This window comes from Balaenoptera musculus, chromosome 16 (assembly GCF_009873245.2).
Source record: "Balaenoptera musculus isolate JJ_BM4_2016_0621 chromosome 16, mBalMus1.pri.v3, whole genome shotgun sequence".
Taxonomy (NCBI): domain Eukaryota; kingdom Metazoa; phylum Chordata; class Mammalia; order Artiodactyla; family Balaenopteridae; genus Balaenoptera; species Balaenoptera musculus.
The window spans coordinates 79,881,801-79,887,800 of record NC_045800.1 but is presented as its reverse complement, the minus strand read 5'-3'; positions in this window follow the sequence as shown (position 1 = coordinate 79,887,800).

The following is a 6,000-nucleotide window of genomic DNA, read 5'->3' as shown; positions in this document are numbered from 1 at the left end:
AGATTCTGCACCCAGGATACTTTGTATTGGAGAACTCTTCAACCAAGATGCTTAGAAGTGCATCTCTTCAAACAGTGCCCCTCTTCAGAAAAAAAAATGTAGCCTGCTTGTATGATGTTTACAAAATGCCAGATGTCAACATGGAGAAAGATAACGGCATTTGGAGGACATGGAATCCTGTTTCCTTCTCTTTCGAGATACTCTGGTGTCAACCTTGCTTGCTTCTGGGAATCCTTTTTCTTGCAGCAGTAAACCTTTTCCAAGCCTTTCTGTTAGTGGAGTTGAGTCCGGCTTCAGCAATAAGTTTCAGGATAATTAATATAAATAGGTGTCTCCTTCTCCACAGGCAGGAAAGGACATTCTCAGAGGATGTTGGCCGCCCCCGGAGAAGTTTTTCTCCTACTTTTCCCTCCTCCTGCTTTTTCTGGTCCCCAGAGTTGGGCTTCCTGAGTCCCATACAGTCAGTTCCAATCCGTGCTCAAGTAGCCTTGCCCTCATATGTAGACTTTTATCCCCATTCCGTCCTGATGAGGCTGACTTGGAAAACAGTACCTGTCACCTGGCTGAAATCTGTGACGTTCTTCTGAACATGTCCACCACCTCTTCTGCTCATGAGGCTTCTCCCCAGGCCTGAGTTCTCTTGCCTCTGGTGTGTCCCAGTTTGCAGGACTAGGCTTCTACTGTGGTCTCTACCCCAAATTCTTTTCTGGCAAATTTTAGTTCTCCAGACATTACATGAATCCCGATCTTACACTAACCAGACCCATAACAACAGGGGCTTGGCCCTGTGATCTGCCCTGTGGCTTTCTCCCAGCTATCTGAAGGCATATGTGTTCCCTGCCCCCATGTCTCCTGTCCCCCGTGATGACTGACCACCTGCTGGGATTCTTCAGCATCACTTGCATCCTCTGACCCCTGTTCAGCTGCCCACTATTTTCATTTGAACCCTTGGGTATCGACTATCAATATTTCCCACTTACTCTAAAGGGCAGTATAGCAAAGTGGTTAAAGCATGTACTCTGGCACGAAACTTCCTGGGTTCCAGCTTTGCCTGTTCCTACTCAGGTGACAAGACAGTCACTCCACTTCTTTGTACCTCATTTTGCCATCTTTAAAATGGGTGTAATCATAGTACTCTAAGGATTGTTAAGAGGAGCTAGAAAGTGATACTTGCAAAGTGCTTAGAAGGTGGATTAGCACCTGGTAAGCTCTATATAAAAATTTGAAAATGGAAATAAATTTTTAAATAAATAAAACATTTTGCAAGCCGAAAAATAAAAATTGAAAATGGTATTAGTTATGGGACTTCCCTGGCAATCCAGCGGTTAAGACTTTGCTTTCCAATGCAGGGGGTGCGGTTTTGATCCCTGGTCGGGGAGCTAAGATACCGCATGCCTCGGGGCCAAAAGACCAAAACATAAAACAGAAGCAATATTGTAGCAGATTCAATAAAGACTTTAAAAATGGTCCACATCAAAAAAAAAAAAATCTTAAAAAAAGAAAATGGTATTAGTTTGCTAGGGCTGCCATAATAAAGTACCACAGATTGGATGGCTTAAACAACAGACATTTATCTTCTCACAGTTCTGCAGGATAGACGTCCAAGATCAAGGTGTTGGCAGGAATGGTTCCTTCTAAGGTGTCTCCGCTTGGCTTGCACGTGGCTGTCTCCTTGTGTCCTCACACGGTCCTCCCTCTGTGTGTGTCTGTGTCCTAATCTCTTCTTATAAGGACACCACTCATATTGTATCAGGTCCCACCCTAAAGACCTCATTTTGATTTGATTTACCTCGATAAAGACCCTGTCTTCAAATATAGTCACATTCTGAGTTACTGGGGGTTAGGACATCAACATATGAATTTTAGGGAGACACAATTCAGTCTGTAACAATAATTAAATAATTTGTGCTTGGACAATGACATGCCCCTGACTCTCCCTGGCATTCGAACCCCTGGTTTCTTTCTCCAGCCATCTGTCCTCCAGCATCCGGCTGGGACTGCAGGGGGACCTTCCTCACCAGCCCAGCCTGGCCTCCAAGAGCCCTTCCTCCATGCCCTGCGTGACCTGGCATCACAGAGCAGGATTCCAGCCTCTGCCATCTCGGTCCAGTGTGTATTCATTCAAAATTGTCAGAGGTAAAAACCGGGAGAAGATAACAGAGAAAAATCAGCTCACCACACAAAGACAGCACTACCTGGTCGTAGTTAGAAAGTTCTAGCCATCAGAGAGACCCTTAATGGTTTACTTCCTTGGGTGAATACTGTGGTCCCTGAATGTTTTACCAAGCAAATATTTTGACCTCCTTCAGATGAATATTATTATTGCCTTTTTAAATACCAGTTCTGAAGTTTGCAAACTTACAGCTATAGGCTTGAGCACCTGCTCCACTGGTCATTATCACAAGGTCCACCTTCCCTGTCTGCCATGAGGCCCCTTCTCCACAAGGCTGTTCCTGGAATGTGAGCCTCCTATGTTGTATTTATGCATAGAAAAGCCTGGAATTTTGATGTATCAAGGTACTGGAGTATGATGGGTGCTCAGCTACTGGCTGGTAAGTTTTACCTTCTCTCCTTCCTTTGGTGCATCTTTGGTAAATGACAAAGTCTTATTTTAAATACTGAAACTGGTCTTGTTTCCACAATAAATGACAAAGCCTTATTTTAAATTCTGAAGCCGGTTTTGTTTCCACAGTAATAAAAGATATATACAGTCAGTCCCTATTTACTGAGCATGTGTTATGTCCCAGGCAATGCTAAATACTTACATTATTCCATTGAATTCCTCTGAAATAGGTGTTGCTCGCTCATTTTACTAGATGAGGAAATGAAAGCTCAGAGCAGTGGCCGAGATAGTTAGTGGCAGAGCCAGGATTTGAACCAGAGTTCCTCTGACTCCATGACCCAGGCTCCTTGCCATTCTGTTTTTGTGTGTGTGTGTGTGTGTGTGTTTTTTTTGTTTGTCTCCCAAATACCTCCTGGCTCAATCATTATTTGTTGACCAAGTGGGGCCTCTCCTTTCTTCTTGCATTTTCTTGTTCTCATGTAATTTTCACTGCAGCAAGATGTGCTGATGCCGATGTGTACTTCTGAGTATGAGACCAGGCAGGGCTAAGATGAAACAATAACTTATTTGATCAGAAAACAGGTTTTATACAAGTGGCATCAACTACAAGGCACTGACTTCATCATGGGCAATGGTTTCTTATATTCTGCCTGGGGATTGGTTTCTACGTAAAATTAAGTTAAATGAAGTTTAATTTACCTTAAAAACAAAAAGAATATAACAAATGTAAAAGCTCCAAGTAAATGATAAGAATTTTCCAAATGCTTTGGAAGGAAAAGTCAGAGAACTAGTACTTATGCACACACCTGGCCATGGTAATAATAGGTCACTTTTGTCACAGAAACACTTCAATACCCCCTAATTCCAAACAATGGGCATTAGGCATGAACTAAGCTGACTAATGTTCCCTTCATGCTTCACGGGACAATGTTTCTTTCCTCTTCAAGCTGTTCTTTCATCACTTACCCAGGAGCTGCCCTCCCCTGGCCTGAATTACTACAATTAAACCAGCGTTCAGCTGCACAGCGTGAAGGTGGGTTTATAGCATGCAGGTGCTTTATGGTTTTTAAATGGCCAGGAAGCATAATCATACTATAAAGTCAAGAGCATTCTCCCTGGCTTCCAAGAAGCTTTTTTAAAAAAAATGTGGGGTGGAGGATATGAAAACGTTTTGGCTCTTAGACTCCTTGATTTAACTACAGGCGCTATAGCGGTGGTAAGTCAGGAGGACTGATCGGGATTCAAATCCAGTCACTTAGTACTTGTCTGATCTTGGGTGAGTTACTTAATTTGAACTTAGCTTCTTCATTTACATTTGAGGAATATGCATCTCCAGAATCAGGATAATTAATCTTACAACACAAATGCTGTGAGGATTAGAACGTGAACTCCTTGGCTGAGTACATTTTTTTCTTTGCAATAAATGATCCACGTGTAAGCCCTCAACAAATAACGGTTTCCCTCACTCCTTCCCTTAGTTACTATTTCAGTGTTTTCTGAGGGCTCATCCGCACTGGTTTGCAGCTTATGAGAACCTCTAAGGAGAAGCGCTCAGGGTCACAAAGGGGACGGGTAGTGACTTGCACTCATTCATCGGGATAATACTTATCGGGTGCCCGTCATGTGCCAGGTGATATGTTAGGTGCCGGGGATAAAACCTCTGCCCTCGTGGCGTTGACAGCATAGTCAGGGAGGCAGATGGGCACTGAGCGATCACTTGTACAAATGTAAAACTGCAGCAATGACAGATGGCCTCACAGCACAGGAAGGACCTATAAACAGATTTGACTTGGTCAGAGAGTTCAGGGAAGGCTTGCACCTTTGGAATTGAGATCTGAAAAATAAGTTGACCTGGCCAAGAGAGGAATGAGGAACGTACTAGGCCAAGGAAGCAGCAGATGCAAAGACCCTGTGGCAGCAGGGAACAGGGCCAGTGAGGCAGGCTTGAATAACGGCCAGTGTGGATGGAGCACAGGGTTTTGCGGTGAGTGAGGTGTGAAAGTGACTCTGGTGAGAAGTAGGGCCAGAGCTGGCGGGGCCTTGGAGGCCACTCTATGTCACTGGGGAAACCTCTTTTTTCTTTAAATTTATTTTATTGAAGTATACTTGATTTGCAGTGTTGTGTTACTTTCTGCTGTACAGCAACGTGACTCAGTTATACATATATGTACCCTCTTTTTCATATTCTTTTCCATTATGGTTTATCATAGGCTATTGAAGTACAGTTCCCTGTGCTATCCAGTAGGACCTTGTTGTTTATCCATTTTAAAGGTTAAGTGGTCACAATAACTCCAGCATTTGGTTAACTACCAGGCACGGGCCTGAACATCTTACAAGTCAGTAACTTATTTACAGCTAATGCAGAATCAAGTGTAAGGGTTTTATTAGAAACTGGATGGGTTGTCAGGTTTTGACCAGTGGGAGTTACCACCAGCTCACCCACACGTACCTCCAGAAACACTGAAACTGGGCAGACACCCAGCGTATCCTCCACCCTTGCTGCTCTGGCTGTGTGTCCCAGGGAGGGCGGAGGGGCGTGTCCCCGAGAGATGGAGCTGAAGCATGGGGTGGGGCGGAGAGCATCGCTTGGGTCCTCCATAAAAACTGGTGTCTTCTTGCCACCCTGAAGAGCTGAAGGAGATGGAGGTGTAGGTCAGTTCTGTCTAATCTATGACAACCATGTTCTTCTCAGGTCAAAACACTAGTTGTTTTGTGTTCTTGTTTTTGTTGTTGTCGTTTTGGCCTTGTTGCTCGTCTTGTGGGATCTTAGTTCCCTGACCAGGGATTGAACCAGAGCCACACAGTGAGAGTGCCGAGTCCTAACCACTGGACCTCCAGGGAGTTCCCCAAACACTAGTTGTTATCATTATTTTCATGTCAAATTGGAACAGTCATCAGAACAAAATTCCTTCTGACCTTTGGTTTGCTCCCGTCCCGCGGCTCCCTCGGAGGGAGGCTGCTTACAATTCAGACTCGCTGTCGAGTTCCGTGGGCCTGGCGCTCAGAATCAAAGGTAAGACCTGTGGATTCATGTAGCAGGAGTCCCAGCATGAAGCCACTCTGTGATCACCCTGGGATTCAACGTTTCAGAGCTGCAAGAAGGAGAATGCTGAGGCCACCTGGGAGCTGAGAGCTGAGGAGACAGCCCCGGGGGAACTCGGACTCAATCAGAGGTTTGGAAGGGGGCCCAGTGCCCCCGTGGGTGGGAGCAGAGTTGAGGGAGCCATGTCTGCTTCAGTGTATTTGGGAGACCGGGTTGCATTCAGAAGATGTATCACCACAAAGCCAGCTGGTGCCTGTAGCAGCTCCTTCCCCCAGAGGTGGTGTCTGATAATAGGTTTTTGGGGCCGGCCATTCATTCCAGTGGTCGGAAGGCAGGAGGGGCTCAGGGTAGGTCACCGGCCTCACTGACAGAGGCTGAGCCAAGTGGGAAATCC